Source organism: Crinia signifera, unplaced genomic scaffold (genome assembly GCF_055691185.1).
Source record: "Crinia signifera unplaced genomic scaffold, ASM5569118v1 HAP2_SCAFFOLD_130, whole genome shotgun sequence".
Classification (NCBI taxonomy): Eukaryota; Metazoa; Chordata; class Amphibia; order Anura; family Myobatrachidae; genus Crinia; species Crinia signifera.
The window spans coordinates 301,787-320,341 of record NW_028142023.1 but is presented as its reverse complement, the minus strand read 5'-3'; the positions used below and the strand labels follow the sequence as shown (position 1 = coordinate 320,341).

Sequence of the window (18,555 nt, the reverse complement as noted above, 5' to 3'; positions counted from 1 at the left end):
CAACTATCATACACAAGATAGAATTTGAAATTTAAGAGAAAATAACTGATTTTGTTTTTGGAAAATAATTATGGCAGCAGTGGGATTCAAACCCACGCCTCCGAAGAGACTGGAGCCTAAATCCAGCGCCTTAGACCGCTCGACATGCTACCACACTTAAAGGTAACTCATAGTTTCTCACAGTCTGGAATCTAGAACTAGAAATTACAGAAAATGTTGTTGTTGTAGTAAAGAAATACGTAAAAATCTGTTTTATGTTAAGCATTTTAGATGCTCTTAACATAAGTGAGAATTTTTTTTTAAAGAATATTGGTTGCCATGCAATCTAGATGAGAAATGGTTAATTTTTAATTAATTTGCATTTTAGTCGAGTTTACCACTTTGAAACCAATCACTGACATTTTCTTTGAAAAATTTATATGGCAGCTTTGGGAAGTTAGCAAAGAAAGAAATTAGCTGTTATAACAATGTGATGATGAACACTTATTTTTTAATTGAATTGCATTATTGTGGAAAGAACAATGAAAACATCAACCTCTAACAATATATATCAATAATAAATATGGCAGCAGTGGGATTTGAACCCACGCCTCCAAAGAGACTGGAGCCTTAATCCAGCGCCTTAGACCGCTTAAAATCAGTCGTTTTACCAGTGTTTGGGATTCTGCTATCAGTTTCCTGACTTGCAGCTTCCCGAATGCCAGGATGCCCAATGCATCCAATTGTAATCACTTCAAGTTAATTTTTATGTCTCTACAGTCCTTAGAAATATTTTTGAAAAGTATCTAGTAGATATGATAAACTTTTTTGAACTCTGTTGTTGAATTGTCCCAGCAACTACCAGATAGAATTTGAACTTTAAGAGAAAATAACTGATTTTGTGTTTGGAAAATAATTATGGCAGCAGTGGGATTTGAACCCACGCCTCCGAAGAGACTGGAGCCTTAATCCAGCACCTTAGACCGCTCGGCCATGCTACCTCATGGGTGCAGTGTTCATGTGGCTCAAAGATCTATCAAATGATTATTTAAATGTGTTTTGTTCACTTTATATGAAGTAAAAAAAATATTGAGATTTATTAGAGCATTCACATATGGTTAGGGTTAGGTACGTGATACTGGTGCTTGGGTTTCTGGTGGTCATTGCAATATTAGGGACATCTCAATGCTCACAATTCTGACACTTGCTAGGTTAGCCTTCTAACTTTCAACATCGAGCCCCTAACTCTAACACTGAACATACCTGCAGCCTATCCTTAATTCTTTTCCTTCCAATGCCTAACTCCAAAATCTCTTAGTATCTTACCATGACCCTTCCTATCTGCAGCATAACCTTAAACATACTCCTATAGTTCCAAACTCTTAACCTCCCTTCTTAGTGCCTAACCATTACCCCACCCCCTGCCATTGAACCATAACATCCCCTACACATAGGACAGAGTTCCAAAATCAGTCGTTTTACCAGTGTTTGGGATTCTGCTATCAGTTTTCTGACTTGCAGCTTCCCGAATGCCAGGATGCCCAATGCATCCAATTGTAATCACTTCAAGTTAATTTTTATGTCTCTACAGTCTTTAGAAATATTTTTGAAAAGTATCTAGTAGATATGATAAACTTTTTTGAACTCTGTTGTTGAATTGTCCCAGCAACTATCATACACCAGATAGAATTTGAACTTTAAGAGAAAATAACTGATTTTGTTTTTGGAAAATAATTATGACAGCAGTGGGATTTGAACCCACGCCTCCGAAGAGACTGGAGCCTAAATCCAGCGCCTTAGACCGCTCGGCCATGCTACCACACTTAAAAGTAAGTCATAGTTTCTCACAGTCTGGAATCTAGAACTAGAATTACAGAAAATGTTGTTGTTGTAGTAAAGAAATACGTAAAAATATGTTTTATGTTAAGCATTTTAGATGCTCTTAACATAAGTGAGAATTTTTTTTTAAAGAATATTGGTTGCCATGCAATCTAGATGAGAAATGGTTAATTTTTAATTAATTTGCATTTTAGTCGAGTTTACCACTTTGAAACCAATCACTGACATTTTCTTTGAAAAATTTATATGGCAGCTTTGGGAAGTTAGCAAAGAAAGAAATTAGCTGTTATAACAATGTGATGATGAACACTTTTTTTCTAATTGAATTGCATTATTGTGGAAATAACAATGAAAACATCAACCTCTAACAATATATATCAATAATAAATATGGCAGCAGTGGGATTTGAACCCACGCCTCCGAAGAGACTGGAGCCTTAATCCAGCGCCTTAGACCGCTCGGCCATGCTACCTCATGGGTGCAGTGTTCATGTGGCTCAAAGATCTATCAAATGATTATTTAAATGTGTTTTGTTCACTTTATATGAAGTAAAAAAACATATTGAGATTTATTAGAGCATTCACATATGGTTAGGGTTAGGTACGTGATACTGGTGCTTGGGTTTCTGGTGGTCATTGCAATATTAGGGACATCTTAATGCTCACAATTCTGACACTTGCTAGGTTAGCCTTCTAACTTTCAACATCGAGCCCCTAACTCTAACACTGAACATACCTGCAGCCTATCCTTAATTCTTTTCCTTCCAATTCCTAACTCCAAAACCTCTTAGTATCTTACCATGACCCTTCCTATCTGCAGCATAACCTTAAACATACTCCTATAGTTCCAAACTCTTAACCTCCCTTCTTAGTGCCTAACCATTACCCCACCCCCTGCCATTGAACCATAACATCCCCTACACATAGGACAGAGTTCCAAAATCAGTCGTTTTACCAGTGTTTGGGATTCTGCTATCAGTTTCCTGACTTGCAGCTTACCGAATGCCAGGATGCCCAATGCATCCAATTGTAATCACTTCAAGTTAATTTTTATGTCTCTACAGTCTTTAGAAATATTTTTGAAAAGTATCTAGTAGATATGATAAACTTTTTTGAACTCTGTTGTTGAATTGTCCCAGCAACTATCATACACCAGATAGAATTTGAAATTTAAGAGAAAATAACTGATTTTGTTTTTGGAAAATAATTATGGCAGCAGTGGGATTTGAACCCACGCCTCCGAAGAGACTGGAGCCTAAATCCAGCGCCTTAGACCGCTCGGCCATACTACCACACTTAAAGGTAACTCATAGTTTCTCACAGTCTGGAATCTAGAACTAGAAATTACAGAAAATGTTGTTGTTGTAGTAAAGAAATACGTAAAAATCTGTTTTATGTTAAGCATTTTAGATGCTCTTAACATAATTGAGAATTTTTTTTTAAGGAATATTGGTTGCCATGCAATCTAGATGAGAAATGGTTAATTTTTAATTAATTTGCATTTTAGTCGAGTTTACCACTTTGAAACCAATCACTGACATTTTCTTTGAAAAATTTATATGGCAGCTTTGGGAAGTTAGCAAAGAAAGAAATTAGCTGTTATAACAATGTGATGATGAACACTTATTTTTTAATTGAATTGCATTATTGTGGAAAGAACAATGAAAACATCAACCTCTAACAATATATATCAATAATAAATATGGCAGCAGTGGGATTTGAACCCACGCCTCCAAAGAGACTGGAGCCTTAATCCAGCACCTTAGACCGCTTAAAATCAGTCGTTTTACCAGTGTTTGGGATTCTGCTATCAGTTTCCTGACTTGCAGCTTCCCGAATGCCAGGATGCCCAATGCATCCAATTGTAATCACTTCAAGTTAATTTTTATGTCTCTACAGTCCTTAGAAATATTTTTGAAAAGTATCTAGTAGATATGATAAACTTTTTTGAACTCTGTTGTTGAATTGTCCCAGCAACTACCAGATAGAATTTGAACTTTAAGAGAAAATAACTGATATTGTGTTTGGAAAATAATTATGGCAGCAGTGGGATTTGAACCCACGCCTGCGAAGAGACTGGAGCCTAACTCCAGCGCCTTAGACCGCTCGGCCATGCTACCACACTTAAAGGTATTATATATCAATAATAAATATGGCAGCAGTGGGATTTGAACCCACGCCTCCGAAGAGACTGGAGCCTTAATCCAGCACCTTAGACCGCTCGGCCATGCTACCTCATGGGTGCAGTATTCATGTGGCTCAAAGATCTATCAAATTATTATTTAAATGTGTTTTGTTCACTTTATATGAAGTAAAAAAACATATTGAGATTTATTAGAGCATTCACATATGGTTAGGGTTAGGTACGTGATACTGGTGCTTGGGTTTCTGGTGGTCATTGCAATATTAGGGACATCTCAATGCTCACAATTCTGACACTTGCTAGGTTAGCCTTCTAACTTTCAACATCGAGCCCCTAACTCTAACACTGAACATACCTGCAGCCTATCCTTAATTCTTTTCCTTCCAATGCCTAACTCCAAAATCTCTTAGTATCTTACCATGACCCTTCCTATCTGCAGCATAACCTTAAAAATACTCCTATAGTTCCAAACTCTTAACCTCCCTTCTTAGTGCCTAACCATTACCCCACCCCCTGCCATTGAACCATAACATCCCCTACACATAGGACAGAGTTCCAAAATCAGTCGTTTTACCAGTGTTTGGGATTCTGCTATCAGTTTCCTGACTTGCAGCTTACCGAATGCCAGGATGCCCAATGCATCCAATTGTAATCACTTCAAGTTAATTTTTATGTCTCTACAGTCTTTAGAAATATTTTTGAAAAGTATCTAGTAGATATGATAAACTTTTTTGAACTCTGTTGTTGAATTGTCCCAGCAACTATCATACACCAGATAGAATTTGAAATTTAAAGAGAAAATAACTGATTTTGTTTTTGGAAAATAATTAGCTGTTATAACAATGTGATGATGAACACTTATTTTTTAATTGAATTGCATTATTGTGGAAAGAACAATAAAAACATCAACCTCTAACAATATATATCAATAATAAATATGGCAGCAGTGGGATTTGAACCCACGCCTCCAAAGAGACTGGAGCCTTAATCCAGCGCCTTAGACCGCTTAAAATCAGTCGTTTTACCAGTGTTTGGGATTCTGCTATCAGTTTCCTGACTTGCAGCTTCCCGAATGCCAGGATGCCCAATGCATCCAATTGTAATCACTTCAAGTTAATTTTTATGTCTCTACAGTCCTTAGAAATATTTTTGAAAAGTATCTAGTAGATATGATAAACTTTTTTGAACTCTGTTGTTGAATTGTCCCAGCAACTACCAGATAGAATTTGAACTTTAAGAGAAAATAACTGATTTTGTGTTTGGAAAATAATTATGGCAGCAGTGGGATTTGAACCCACGCCTCCGAAGAGACTGGAGCCTTAATCCAGCGCCTTAGACCACTCGGCCATGCTACCTCATGGGTGCAGTGTTCATGTGGCTCAAAGATCTATCAAATGATTATTTAAATGTGTTTTGTTCACTTTATATGAAGTAAAAAAACATATTGAGATTTATTAGAGCATTCACATATGGTTAGGGTTAGGTACGTGATACTGGTGCTTGGGTTTCTGGTGGTCATTGCAATATTAGGGACATCTCAATGCCCACAATTCTGACACTTGCTAGGTTAGCCTTCTAACTTTCAACATCGAGCCCCTAACTCTAACACTGAACATACCTGCAGCCTATCCTTAATTCTTTTCCTTCCAATGCCTAACCCCAAAACCTCTTAGTATCTTACCATGACCTTTCCTATCTGCAGCATAACCTTAAACATACTCCTATAGTTCCAAACTCTTAACCTCCCTTCTTAGTGCCTAACCATTACCCCACCCCCTGCCATTGAACCATAACATCCCCTACACATAGGACAGAGTTCCAAAATCAGTCGTTTTACCAGTGTTTGGGATTCTGCTATCAGTTTCCTGACTTGCATCTTCCCGAATGCCAGGATGCCCAATGCATCCAATTGTAATCACTTCAAGTTAATTTTTATGTCTCTACAGTCTTTAGAAATATTTTTGAAAAGTATTTAGTAGATATTATAAGCTTTTTTGAACTCTGTTGTTGAATTGTCCCAGCAACTATCATACACCAGATAGAATTTGAACTTTAAGAGAAAATAACTGATTTTGTTTTTGGAAAATAATTACGGCAGCAGTGGGATTTGAACCCACTCCTCCGAAGAGACTGGAGCCTAAATCCAGCGCCTTAGACCGCTCGGCCATGCTACCACACTTAAAGGTAACTCATAGTTTCTCACAGTCTGGAATCTAGAACTAGAATTACAGAAAATGTTGTTGTTGTAGTAAAGAAATACGTAAAAATCTGTTTTATGTTAAGCATTTTAGATGCTCTTAACATCAGTAAGAAAAGATTTTTTTTTAAAGAATATTGGTTGCCATGCAATCTAGATGAGAAATGGTTAACTTTTAATTAATTTGCATTTTAGTCGAGTTTACCACTTTGAAACCAATCACTGACATTTTCTTTGAAAAATTTATATGGCAGCTTTGGGAAGTTAGCAAAGAAAGAAATTAGCTGTTATAACAATGTGACGATGAACACTTATTTTTTAATTGAATTGCATTATTGTGGAAAGAACAATGAAAACATCAACCTCTAACAATATATATAAATTATAAATATGGCAGCAGTGGGATTTGAACCCACGCCTCCGAAGAGACTGGAGCCTTAATCCAGCGCCTTAGACCGCTCGGCCATGCTACCTCATGGGTGCAGTGTTCATGTGGCTCAAAGATCTATCAAATGATTATTTAAATGTGTTTTGTTCACTTTATATGAAGTAAAAAAACATATTGAGATTTATTAGAGCATTCACATATGGTTAGGGTTAGGTACGTGATACTGGTGCTTGGGTTTCTGGTGGTCATTGCAATATTAGGGACATCTCAATGCTCACAATTCTGACACTTGCTAGGTTAGCCTTCTAACTTTCAACATCGAGCCCCTAACTCTAACACTGAACATACCTGCAGCCTATCCTTAATTCTTTTCCTTCCAATGCCTAACCCCAAAACCTCTTAGTATCTTACCATGACCCTTCCTATCTGCAGCATAACCTTAAACATACTCCTATAGTTCCAAACTCTTAACCTCCCTTCTTAGTGCCTAACCATTACCCCACCCCCTGCCATTGAACCATAACATCCCCTACACATAGGACAGAGTTCCAAAATCAGTCGTTTTACCAGTGTTTGGGATTCTGCTATCAGTTTCCTGACTTGCAGCTTCCCGAATGCCAGGATGCCCAATGCATCCAATTGTAATCACTTCAAGTTAATTTTTATGTCTCTACAGTCTTTAGAAATATTTTTGAAAAGTATCTAGTAGATATGATAAACTTTTTTGAACTCTGTTGTTGAATTGTCCCAGCAACTATCATACACCAGATAGAATTTGAACTTTAAGAGAAAATAACTGATTTTGTTTTTGGAAAATAATTATGGCAGCAGTGGGATTTGAACCCACGCCTCCGAAGAGACTGGAGCCTAAATCCAGCGCCTTAGACCGCTCGGCCATGCTACCACACTTAAAGGTAACTCATAGTTTCTCACAGTCTGGAATCTAGAACTAGAAATTACAGAAAATGTTGTTGTTGTAGTAAAGAAATATGTAAAAATCTTTTTTATGTTAAGCATTTTAGATGCTCTTAACATAAGTGAGAATTTTTATTTAAAGAATATTGGTTGCCATGCAATCTAGATGAGAAATGGTTAATTTTTAATTAATTTGCATTTTAGTCGAGTTTACCACTTTGAAACCAATCACTGACATTTTCTTTGAAAAATTTACATGGCAGCTTTGGGAAGTTAGCAAAGAAAGAAATTAGCTGTTATAACAATGTGATGATGAACACTTATTTTTTAATTGAATTGCATTATTGTGGAAAGAACAATGAAAACATCAACCTCTAACAATATATATCAATAATAAATATGGCAGCAGTGGGATTTGAACCCACGCCTCCGAAGAGACTGGAGCCTTAATCCAGCGCCTTAGACCGCTCGGCCATGCTACCTCATGGGTGCAGTGTTCATGTGGCTCAAAGATCTATCAAATGTTTATTTAAATGTGTTTTGTTCACTTTATATGAAGTAAAAAAACATATTGAGATTTATTAGAGCATTCACATATGGTTAGGGTTAGGTACGTGATACTGGTGCTTGGGTTTCTGGTGGTCATTGCAATATTAGGGACATCTCAATGCTCACAATTCTGACACTTGCTAGGTTAGCCTTCTAACTTTCAACATCGAGCCCCTAACTCTAACACTGAACATACCTGCAGCCTATCCTTAATTCTTTTCCTTCCAATGCCTAACTCCAAAACCTCTTAGTATCTTACCATGACCCTTCCTATCTGCAGCATAACCTTAAACATACTCCTATAGTTCCAAACTCTTAACCTCCCTTCTAAGTGCCTAACCATTACCCCACCCCCTGCCATTGAACCATAACATCCCCTACACATAGGACAGAGTTCCAAAATCAGTCGTTTTACCAGTGTTTGGGATTCTGCTATCAGTTTCCTGACTTGCAGCTTCCCGAATGCCAGGATGCCCAATGCATCCAATTGTAATCACTTCAAGTTAATTTTTAAGTCTCTACAGTCTTTAGAAATATTTTTGAAAAGTATCTAGTAGATATGATAAACTTTTTTGAACTCTGTTGTTGATTTGTCCCAGCAACTATCATACACCAGATAGAATTTGAACTTTAAGAGAAAATAACTGATTTTGTTTTTGGAAAATAATTATGGCAGCAGTGGGATTTGAACCCACGCCTCCGAAGAGACTGGAGCCTAAATCCAGCGCCTTAGACCGCTCGGCCATGCTACCACACTTAAAGGTAACTCATAGTTTCTCACAGTCTGGAATCTAGAACTAGAAATTACAGAAAATGTTGTTGTTGTAGTAAAGAAATACGTAAAAATCTTTTTTATGTTAAGCATTTTAGATGCTCTTAACATAAGTGAGAATTTTTATTTAAAGAATATTGGTTGCCATGCAATCTAGATGAGAAATGGTTAATTTTTAATTAATTTGCATTTTAGTCGAGTTTACCACTTTGAAACCAATCACTGACATTTTCTTTGAAAAATTTATATGGCAGCTTTGGGAAGTTAGCAAAGAAAGAAATTAGCTGTTATAACAATGTGATGATGAACACTTATTTTTAAATTGAATTGCATTATTGTGGAAAGAACAATGAAAACATCAACCTCTAACAATATATATCAATAATAAATATGGCAGCAGTGGGATTTGAACCCACGCCTCCGAAGAGACTGGAGCCTTAATCCAGCGCCTTAGACCGCTCGGCCATGCTACCTCATGTGTGCATTATTCATGTGGCTCAAAGATCTATCAAATGTTTATTTAAATGTGTTTTGTTCACTTTATATGAAGTAAAAAAACATATTAAGATTTATTAGAGCATTCACATATGGTTAGGGTTAGGTACGTGATACTGGTGCTTGGGTTTCTGGTGGTCATTGCAATATTAGGGACATCTCAATGCTCACAATTCTGACACTTGCTAGGTTAGCCTTCTAACTTTCAACATCGAGCCCCTAACTCTAACACTGAACATACCTGCAGCCTATCCTTAATTCTTTTCCTTCCAATGCCTAACTCCAAAACCTCTTAGTATCTTACCATGACCCTTCCTATCTGCAGCATAACCTTAAACATACTCCTATAGTTCCAAACTCTTAACCTCCCTTCTAAGTGCCTAACCATTACCCCACCCCCTGCCATTGAACCATAACATCCCCTACACATAGGACAGAGTTCCAAAATCAGTCGTTTTACCAGTGTTTGGGATTCTGCTATCAGTTTCCTGACTTGCAGCTTCCCGAATGCCAGGATGCCCAATGCATCCAATTGTAATCACTTCAAGTTAATTTTTATGTCTCTACAGTCTTTAGAAATATTTTTGAAAAGTATCTAGTAGATATGATAAACTTTTTTGAACTCTGTTGTTGAATTGTCCCAGCAACTATCATACACCAGATAGAATTTGAACTTTAAGAGAAAATAACTGATTTTGTTTTTGGAAAATAATTATGGCAGCAGTGGGATTTGAACCCACGCCTCCGAAGAGACTGGAGCCTAAATCCAGCGCCTTAGACCGCTCGGCCATGCTACCACACTTAAAGGTAACTCATAGTTTCTCACAGTCTGGAATCTAGAACTAGAAATTACAGAAAATGTTGTTGTTGTAGTAAAGAAATACGTAAAAATCTTTTTTATGTTAAGCATTTTAGATGCTCTTAACATAAGTGAGAATTTTTTTTTAAAGAATATTGGTTGCCATGCAATCTAGATGAGAAATGGTTAATTTTTAATTAATTTGCATTTTAGTCGAGTTTACCACTTTGAAACCAATCACTGACATTTTCTTTGAAAAATGTATATGGCAGCTTTGGGAAGTTAGCAAAGAAAGAAATTAGCTGTTATAACAATGTGATGATGAACACTTATTTTTTAATTGAATTGCATTATTGTGGAAAGAACAATGAAAACATCAACCTCTAACAATATATATCAATAATAAATATGGCAGCAGTGGGATTTGAACCCACGCCTCCGAAGAGACTGGAGCCTTAATCCAGCGCCTTAGACCGCTCGGCCATGCTACCTCATAGGTGCAGTGTTCATGTGGCTCAAAGATCTATCAAATGATTATTTAAATGTGTTTTGTTCACTTTATATGAAGTAAAAAAACATATTGAGATTTATTAGAGCATTCACATATGGTTAGGGTTAGGTACGTGATACTGGTGCTTGGGTTTCTGGTGGTCATTGCAATATTAGGGACATCTCAATGCTCACAATTCTGACACTTGCTAGGTTAGCCTTCTAACTTTCAACATCGAGCCCCTAACTCTAACACTGAACATACCTGCAGCCTATCCTTAATTCTTTTCCTTCCAATGCCTAACTCCAAAACCTCTTAGTATCTTACCATGACCCTTCCTATCTGCAGCATAACCTTAAACATACTCCTATAGTTCCAAACTCTTAACCTCCCTTCTAAGTGCCTAACCATTACCCCACCCCCTGCCATTGAACCATAACATCCCCTACACATAGGACAGAGTTCCAAAATCAGTCGTTTTACCAGTGTTTGGGATTCTGCTATCAGTTTCCTGACTTGCAGCTTCCCGAATGCCAGGATGCCCAATGCATCCAATTGTAATCACTTCAAGTTAATTTTTATGTCTCTACAGTCTTTAGAAATATTTTTGAAAAGTATCTAGTAGATATGATAAACTTTTTTGAACTCTGTTGTTGAATTGTCCCAGCAACTATCATACACCAGATAGAATTTGAACTTTAAGAGAAAATAACTGATTTTGTTTTTGGAAAATAATTATGGCAGCAGTGGGATTTGAACCCACGCCTCCAAAGAGACTGGAGCCTAAATCCAGCGCCTTAGACCACTCGGCCATGCTACCACATTTAAAGGTAACTTATAGTTTCTCACTGTCTGGAATCTAGAACTAGAATTACTGAAAATGTTGTTGTTGTAGTAAAGAAATACGTAAAAATATGTTTTATGTTAAGCATTTTAGATGCTCTTAACATAAGTGAGAAAAGATTTTTTTTAAAGAATATTGGTTGCCATGCAAACTAGATGAGAAATGGTTAATTTTTAATTAATTTGCATTTTAGTCGAGTTTACCACTTTGAAACCAATCACTGACATTTTCTTTGAAAAATTTATATGGCAGCTTTGGGAAGTTAGCAAAGAAAGAAATTAGCTGTTATCACAATGTGATGATGAACACTTATTTTTTAATTGAATTGCATTATTGTGGAAAGAACAATGAAAACATCAACCTCTAACAATGTATATCAATAATAAATATGGCAGCAGTGGGAGTTGAACCCACGCCTCCAGCGCCTTAGACCGCTCGGCCATGCTACCTCATGGGTGCAGTGTTCATGTGGCTCAAAGATCTATCAAATGATTATTTAAATGTGTTTTGTTCACTTTATATGAAGTAAAAAAACATATTGAGATTTATTAGAGCATTCACATATGGTTAGGGTTAGGTACGTGATACTGGTGCTTGGGTTTCTGGTGGTCATTGCAATATTAGGGACATCTCAATGCTCACAATTCTGACACTTGCTAGGTTAGCCTTCTAACTTTCAACATCGAGCCCATAACTCTAACACTGAACATACCTGCAGCCTATCCTTAATTCTTTTCCTTCCAATGCCTAACTCCAAAACCTCTTAGTATCTTACCATGACCCTTCCTATCTGCAGCATAACCTTAAACATACTCCTATAGTTCCAAACTCTTAACCTCCCTTCTTAGTGCCTAACCATTACCCCAGCCCCTGCCATTGAACCATAACATCCCCTACACATAGGACAGAGTTCCAAAATCAGTCGTTTTACCAGTGTTTGGGATTCTGCTATCAGTTTCCTGACTTGCAGCTTCCCGAATGCCAGGATGCCCAATGCATCCAATTGTAATCACTTCAAGTTAATTTTTATGTCTCTACAGTCTTTAGAAATATTTTTGAAAAGTATCTAGTAGATATGATAAACTTTTTTGAACTCTGTTGTTGAATTGTCCCAGCAACTATCATACACCAGATAGAATTTGAACTTTAAGAGAAAATAACTGATTTTGTTTTTGGAAAATAATTATGGCAGCAGTGGGATTTTAACCCACGCCTCCAAAGAGACTGGAGCCTAAATCCAGCGCCTTAGACCGCTCGGCCATGCTACCACAATTTAAGGTAGCTCATAGTTTCTCACAGTCTGGATTCTAGAACTAGAATTACAGAAAATGTTGTTGTTGTAGTAAAGAAATACGTAAAAATCTGTTTTATGTTAAGCATTTTAGATGCTCTTAACATAAGTGAGAATTTTTTTTAAAGAATATTGGTTGCCATGCAATCTAGATGAGAAATGGTTAATTTTTAATTAATTTGCATTTTAGTCGAGTTTACCACTTTGAAACCAATCACTGACATTTTCTTTGAAAAATTTATATGGCAGCTTTGGGAAGTTAGCAAAGAAAGAAATTAGCTGTTATAACAATGTGATGATGAACACTTATTTTTTAATTGAATTGCATTATTGTGGAAAGAACAATGAAAACATCAACCTCTAACAATATATATCAATAATAAATATGGCAGCAGTGGGATTTGAACCCACGCCTCCAGCGCCTTAGACCGCTCGGCCATGCTACCTCATGGGTGCAGTGTTCATGTGGCTCAAAGATCTATCAAATGATTATTTAAATGTGTTTTGTTCACTTTATATGAAGTAAAAAAACATATTGAGATTTATTAGAGCATTCACATATGGTTAGGGTTAGGTACGTGATACTGGTGCTTGGGTTTCTGGTGGTCATTGCAATATTAGGGACATCTCAATGCTCACAATTCTGACACTTGCTAGGTTAGCCTTCTAACTTTCAACATCGAGCCCATAACTCTAACACTGAACATACCTGCAGCCTATCCTTAATTCTTTTCCTTCCAATGCCTAACTCCAAAACCTCTTAGTATCTTACCATGACCCTTCCTATCTGCAGCATAACCTTAAACATACTCCTATAGTTCCAAACTCTTAACCTCCCTTCTTAGTGCCTAACCATTACCCCAGCCCCTGCCATTGAACCATAACATCCCCTACACATAGGACAGAGTTCCAAAATCAGTCGTTTTACCAGTGTTTGGGATTCTGCTATCAGTTTCCTGACTTGCAGCTTCCCGAATGCCAGGATGCCCAATGCATCCAATTGTAATCACTTCAAGTTAATTTTTATGTCTCTACAGTCTTTAGAAATATTTTTGAAAAGTATCTAGTAGATATGATAAACTTTTTTGAACTCTGTTGTTGAATTGTCCCAGCAACTATCATACACCAGATAGAATTTGAACTTTAAGAGAAAATAACTGATTTTGTTTTTGGAAAATAATTATGGCAGCAGTGGGATTTGAACCCACGCCTCCGAATAGACTGGAGCCTAAATCCAGCGCCTTAGACCGCTCGGCCATGCTACCACACTTAAAGGTAACTCATAGTTTCTTACAGTCTGGAATCTAGAACTAGAAATTACAGAAAATGTGGTTGTTGTAGTAAAGAAATATGTAAAAATCTGTTTTATGTTAAGCATTTTAGATGCTCTTAACATAAGTGAGAATTTTTTTTTAAAGAATATTGGTTGCCATGCAATCTAGATGAGAAATGGTTAATTTTTAATTAATTTGCATTTTAGTCGAGTTTACCACTTTGAAACCAATCACTGACATTTTCTTTGAAAAATTTATATGGCAGCTTTGGGAAGTTAGCAAAGAAAGAAATTAGCTGTTATAACAATGTGATGATGAACACTTATTTTTTAATTGAATTGCATTATTGTGGAAAGAACAATGAAAACATCAACCTCTAACAATATATATCAATAATAAATATGGCAGCAGTGGGATTTGAACCAACGCCTACAAAGAGACTGGAGCCTTAATCCAGCGCCTTAGACCGCTCGGCCATGCTACCTCATGGGTGCAGTGTTCATGTGGCTCAAAGATCTATCAAATGATTATTTAAATGTGTTTTGTTCACTTTATATGAAGTAAAAAAACATATTGAGATTTATTAGAGCATTCACATATGGTTAGGGTTAGGTACGTGATACTGGTGCTTGGGTTTCTGGTGGTCATTGCAATATTAGGGACATCTCAATGCTCACAATTCTGACACTTGCTAGGTTAGCCTTCTAACTTTCAACATCGAGCCCCTAACTCTAACACTGAACATACCTGCAGCCTATCCTTAATTCTTTTCCTTCCAATGCCTAACTCCAAAATCTCTTAGTATCTTACCATGACCCTTCCTATCTGCAGCATAACCTTAAACATACTCCTATAGTTCCAAACTCTTAACCTCCCTTCTTAGTGCCTAACCATTACCCCACCCCCTGCCATTGAACCATAACATCCCCTACACATAGGACAGAGTTCCAAAATCAGTCGTTTTACCAGTGTTTGGGATTCTGCTATCAGTTTCCTGACTTGCAGCTTCCCGAATGCCAGGATGCCCAATGCATCCAATTGTAATCACTTCAAGTTAATTTTTATGTCTCTACAGTCTTTAGAAATATTTTTGAAAAGTATCTAGTAGATATGATAAACTTTTTTAAACTCTGTTGTTGAATTGTCCCAGCAACTATCATACACCAGATAGAATTTGAACTTTAAGAGAAAATAACTGATTTTGTTTTTGGAAAATAATTATGGCAGCAGTGGGATTTGAACCCACGCCTCCGAAGAGAGTGGAGCCTAAATCCAGCGCCTTAGACCGCTCGGCCATGCTACCACACTTAAAGGTAACTCATAGTTTCTCACAGTCTGGAATCTAGAACTAGAATTACAGAAAATGTTGTTGTTGTAGTAAAGAAATACGTAAAAATATGTTTTATGTTAAGCATTTTAGATACTCTTAACATAAGTGAGAATTTTTTTTTAAAGAATATTGGTTGCCATGCAATCTAGATGAGAAATGGTTAATTTTTAATTAATTTGCATTTTAGTCGAGTTTACCACTTTGAAACCAATCACTGACATTTTCTTTGAAAAATTTATATGGCAGCTTTGGGAAGTTAGCAAAGAAAGAAATTAGCTGTTATAACAATGTGATGATGAACACTTTTTTTCTAATTGAATTGCATTATTGTGGAAATAACAATGAAAACATCAACCTCTAACAATATATATCAATAATAAATATGGCAGCAGTGGGATTTGAACCCACGCCTCCGAAGAGACTGGAGCCTTAATCCAGCGCCTTAGACCGCTCGGCCATGCTACCTCATGGGTGCAGTGTTCATGTGGCTCAAAGATCTATCAAATGATTATTTAAATGTGTTTTGTTCACTTTATATGAAGTAAAAAAACATATTGAGATTTATTAGAGCATTCACATATGGTTAGGGTTAGGTACGTGATACTGGTGCTTGGGTTTCTGGTGGTCATTGCAATATTAGGGACATCTTAATGCTCACAATTCTGACACTTGCTAGGTTAGCCTTCTAACTTTCAACATCGAGCCCCTAACTCTAACACTGAACATACCTGCAGCCTATCCTTAATTCTTTTCCTTCCAATGCCTAACTCCAAAACCTCTTAGTATCTTACCATGACCCTTCCTATCTGCAGCATAACCTTAAACATACTCCTATAGTTCCAAACTCTTAACCTCCCTTCTAAGTGCCTAACCATTACCCCACCCCCTGCCATTGAACCATAACATCCCCTACACATAGGACAGAGTTCCAAAATCAGTCGTTTTACCAGTGTTTGGGATTCTGCTATCAGTTTCCTGACTTGCAGCTTCCCGAATGCCAGGATGCCCAATGCATCCAATTGTAATCACTTCAAGTTAATTTTTATGTCTCTACAGTCTTTAGAAATATTTTTTGAAAAGTATCTAGTAGATATGATAAACTTTTTTGAACTCTGTTGTTGAATTGTCCCAGCAACTATCATACACCAGATAGAATTTGAACTTTAAGAGAAAATAACTGATTTTGTTTTTGGAAAATAATTATGGCAGCAGTGGGATTTGAACCCACGCCTCCAAAGAGACTGGAGCCTAAATCCAGCGCCTTAGACCACTCGGCCATGCTACCACACTTAAAGGTAACTTATAGTTTCTCACAGTCTGGAATCTAGAACTAGAATTACTGAAAATGTTGTTGTTGTAGTAAAGAAATACGTAAAAATATGTTTTATGTTAAGCATTTTAGATGCTCTTAACATAAGTGAGAAAAGATTTTTTTTAAAGAATATTGGTTGCCATGCAAACTAGATGAGAAATGGTTAATTTTTAATTAATTTGCATTTTAGGCGAGTTTACCACTTTGAAACCAATCACTGACATTTTCTTTGAAAAATTTATATGGCAGCTTTGGGAAGTTAGCAAAGAAAGAAATTAGCTGTTATCACAATGTGATGATGAACACTTATTTTTTAATTGAATTGCATTATTGTGGAAAGAACAATGAAAACATCAACCTCTAACAATGTATATCAATAATAAATATGGCAGCAGTGGGAGTTGAACCCACGCCTCCAGCGCCTTAGACCGCTCGGCCATGCTACCTCATGGGTGCAGTGTTCATGTGGCTCAAAGATCTATCAAATGATTATTTAAATGTGTTTTGTTCACTTTATATGAAGTAAAAAAACATATTGAGATTTATTAGAGCATTCACATATGGTTAGGGTTAGGTACGTGATACTGGTGCTTGGGTTTCTGGTGGTCATTGCAATATTAGGGACATCTCAATGCTCACAATTCTGACACTTGCTAGGTTAGCCTTCTAACTTTCAACATCGAGCCCATAACTCTAACACTGAACATACCTGCAGCCTATCCTTAATTCTTTTCCTTCCAATGCCTAACTCCAAAATCTCTTAGTATCTTACCATGACCCTTCCTATCTGCAGCATAACCTTAAACATACTCCTATAGTTCCAAACTCTTAACCTCCCTTCTTAGTGCCTAACCATTACCCCACCCCCTGCCATTGAACCATAACATCCCCTACACATAGGACAGAGTTCCAAAATCAGTCGTTTTACCAGTGTTTGGGATTCTGCTATCAGTTTCCTGACTTGCAGCTTCCCGAATGCCAGGATGCCCAATGCATCCAATTGTAATCACTTCAAGTTAATTTTTATGTCTCTACAGTCTTTAGAAATATTTTTGAAAAGTATCTAGTAGATATGATAAACTTTTTTGAACTCTGTTGTTGAATTGTCCCAGCAACTATCATACACCAGATAGAATTTGAACTTTAAGAGAAAATAATTGATTTTGTTTTTGGAAAATAATTATGGCAGCAGTGGGATTTGAACCCACGCCTCCAAAGAGACTGGAGCCTAAATCCAGCGCCTTAGACCACTCGGCCATGCTACCACACTTAAAGGTAACATATAGTTTCTCACAGTCTGGAATCTAGAACTAGAATTACTGAAAATGTTGTTGTTGTAGTAAAGAAATACGTAAAAATATGTTTTATGTTAAGCATTTTAGATGCTCTTAACATAAGTGAGAAAAGATTTTTTTTAAAGAATATTGGTTGCCATGCAAACTAGATGAGAAATGGTTAATTTTTAATTAATTTGCATTTTAGTCGAGTTTACCACTTTGAAACCAATCACTGACATTTTCTTTGAAAAATTTATATGGCAGCTTTGGGAAGTTAGCAAAGAAAGAAATTAGCTGTTATCACAATGTGATGATGAACACTTATTTTTTAATTGAATTGCATTATTGTGGAAAGAACAATGAAAACATCAACCTCTAACAATGTATATCAATAATAAATATGGCAGCAGTGGGAGTTGAACCCACGCCTCCAGCGCCTTAGACCGCTCGGCCATGCTACCTCATGGGTGCAGTGTTCATGTGGCTCAAAGATCTATCAAATGATTATTTAAATGTGTTTTGTTCACTTTATATGAAGTAAAAAAAACATATTGAGATTTATTAGAGCATTCACATATGGTTAGGGTTAGGTACGTGATACTGGTGCTTGGGTTTCTGGTGGTCATTGCAATATTAGGGACATCTCAATGCTCACAATTCTG

At 36.7% G+C, this 18,555-nt stretch overlaps 19 non-coding genes across 19 annotated transcripts; all 19 read right to left on the bottom strand.

Annotated features, from left to right (window-relative positions):
• Nucleotides 1-898: 898 nt before the first annotated feature.
• TRNAL-AAG (transfer RNA leucine (anticodon AAG)) lies at nt 899-980 on the bottom strand. The gene has a single exon. It is a non-coding gene; the product is annotated as a tRNA-Leu (tRNA).
• A 736-nt stretch (nt 981-1,716) lies between these two features.
• On the bottom strand, nt 1,717-1,798 carry TRNAL-UAG (transfer RNA leucine (anticodon UAG)). Its single transcript has one exon. It is a non-coding gene; the product is annotated as a tRNA-Leu (tRNA).
• A 410-nt stretch (nt 1,799-2,208) lies between these two features.
• On the bottom strand, nt 2,209-2,290 carry TRNAL-AAG (transfer RNA leucine (anticodon AAG)). The gene has a single exon. It is a non-coding gene; the product is annotated as a tRNA-Leu (tRNA).
• Nucleotides 2,291-3,027: 737 nt separating this feature from the next.
• Nucleotides 3,028-3,109, bottom strand: TRNAL-UAG (transfer RNA leucine (anticodon UAG)). The gene has a single exon. It is a non-coding gene; the product is annotated as a tRNA-Leu (tRNA).
• Nucleotides 3,110-3,970: 861 nt separating this feature from the next.
• On the bottom strand, nt 3,971-4,052 carry TRNAL-AAG (transfer RNA leucine (anticodon AAG)). Its single transcript has one exon. It is a non-coding gene; the product is annotated as a tRNA-Leu (tRNA).
• A 1,181-nt stretch (nt 4,053-5,233) lies between these two features.
• Nucleotides 5,234-5,315, bottom strand: TRNAL-AAG (transfer RNA leucine (anticodon AAG)). The gene has a single exon. It is a non-coding gene; the product is annotated as a tRNA-Leu (tRNA).
• A 1,233-nt stretch (nt 5,316-6,548) lies between these two features.
• Nucleotides 6,549-6,630, bottom strand: TRNAL-AAG (transfer RNA leucine (anticodon AAG)). Its single transcript has one exon. It is a non-coding gene; the product is annotated as a tRNA-Leu (tRNA).
• A 737-nt stretch (nt 6,631-7,367) lies between these two features.
• TRNAL-UAG (transfer RNA leucine (anticodon UAG)) lies at nt 7,368-7,449 on the bottom strand. The gene has a single exon. It is a non-coding gene; the product is annotated as a tRNA-Leu (tRNA).
• Nucleotides 7,450-7,860: 411 nt separating this feature from the next.
• Nucleotides 7,861-7,942, bottom strand: TRNAL-AAG (transfer RNA leucine (anticodon AAG)). The gene has a single exon. It is a non-coding gene; the product is annotated as a tRNA-Leu (tRNA).
• A 737-nt stretch (nt 7,943-8,679) lies between these two features.
• TRNAL-UAG (transfer RNA leucine (anticodon UAG)) lies at nt 8,680-8,761 on the bottom strand. Its single transcript has one exon. It is a non-coding gene; the product is annotated as a tRNA-Leu (tRNA).
• A 411-nt stretch (nt 8,762-9,172) lies between these two features.
• TRNAL-AAG (transfer RNA leucine (anticodon AAG)) lies at nt 9,173-9,254 on the bottom strand. Its single transcript has one exon. It is a non-coding gene; the product is annotated as a tRNA-Leu (tRNA).
• A 737-nt stretch (nt 9,255-9,991) lies between these two features.
• On the bottom strand, nt 9,992-10,073 carry TRNAL-UAG (transfer RNA leucine (anticodon UAG)). Its single transcript has one exon. It is a non-coding gene; the product is annotated as a tRNA-Leu (tRNA).
• Nucleotides 10,074-10,484: 411 nt separating this feature from the next.
• TRNAL-AAG (transfer RNA leucine (anticodon AAG)) lies at nt 10,485-10,566 on the bottom strand. Its single transcript has one exon. It is a non-coding gene; the product is annotated as a tRNA-Leu (tRNA).
• A 737-nt stretch (nt 10,567-11,303) lies between these two features.
• Nucleotides 11,304-11,385, bottom strand: TRNAL-UAG (transfer RNA leucine (anticodon UAG)). Its single transcript has one exon. It is a non-coding gene; the product is annotated as a tRNA-Leu (tRNA).
• A 1,210-nt stretch (nt 11,386-12,595) lies between these two features.
• Nucleotides 12,596-12,677, bottom strand: TRNAL-UAG (transfer RNA leucine (anticodon UAG)). The gene has a single exon. It is a non-coding gene; the product is annotated as a tRNA-Leu (tRNA).
• Nucleotides 12,678-13,883: 1,206 nt separating this feature from the next.
• On the bottom strand, nt 13,884-13,965 carry TRNAL-UAG (transfer RNA leucine (anticodon UAG)). Its single transcript has one exon. It is a non-coding gene; the product is annotated as a tRNA-Leu (tRNA).
• A 1,722-nt stretch (nt 13,966-15,687) lies between these two features.
• TRNAL-AAG (transfer RNA leucine (anticodon AAG)) lies at nt 15,688-15,769 on the bottom strand. The gene has a single exon. It is a non-coding gene; the product is annotated as a tRNA-Leu (tRNA).
• A 738-nt stretch (nt 15,770-16,507) lies between these two features.
• On the bottom strand, nt 16,508-16,589 carry TRNAL-UAG (transfer RNA leucine (anticodon UAG)). Its single transcript has one exon. It is a non-coding gene; the product is annotated as a tRNA-Leu (tRNA).
• Nucleotides 16,590-17,799: 1,210 nt separating this feature from the next.
• TRNAL-UAG (transfer RNA leucine (anticodon UAG)) lies at nt 17,800-17,881 on the bottom strand. The gene has a single exon. It is a non-coding gene; the product is annotated as a tRNA-Leu (tRNA).
• Between the last annotated feature and the right edge of the window lie 674 nt (nt 17,882-18,555).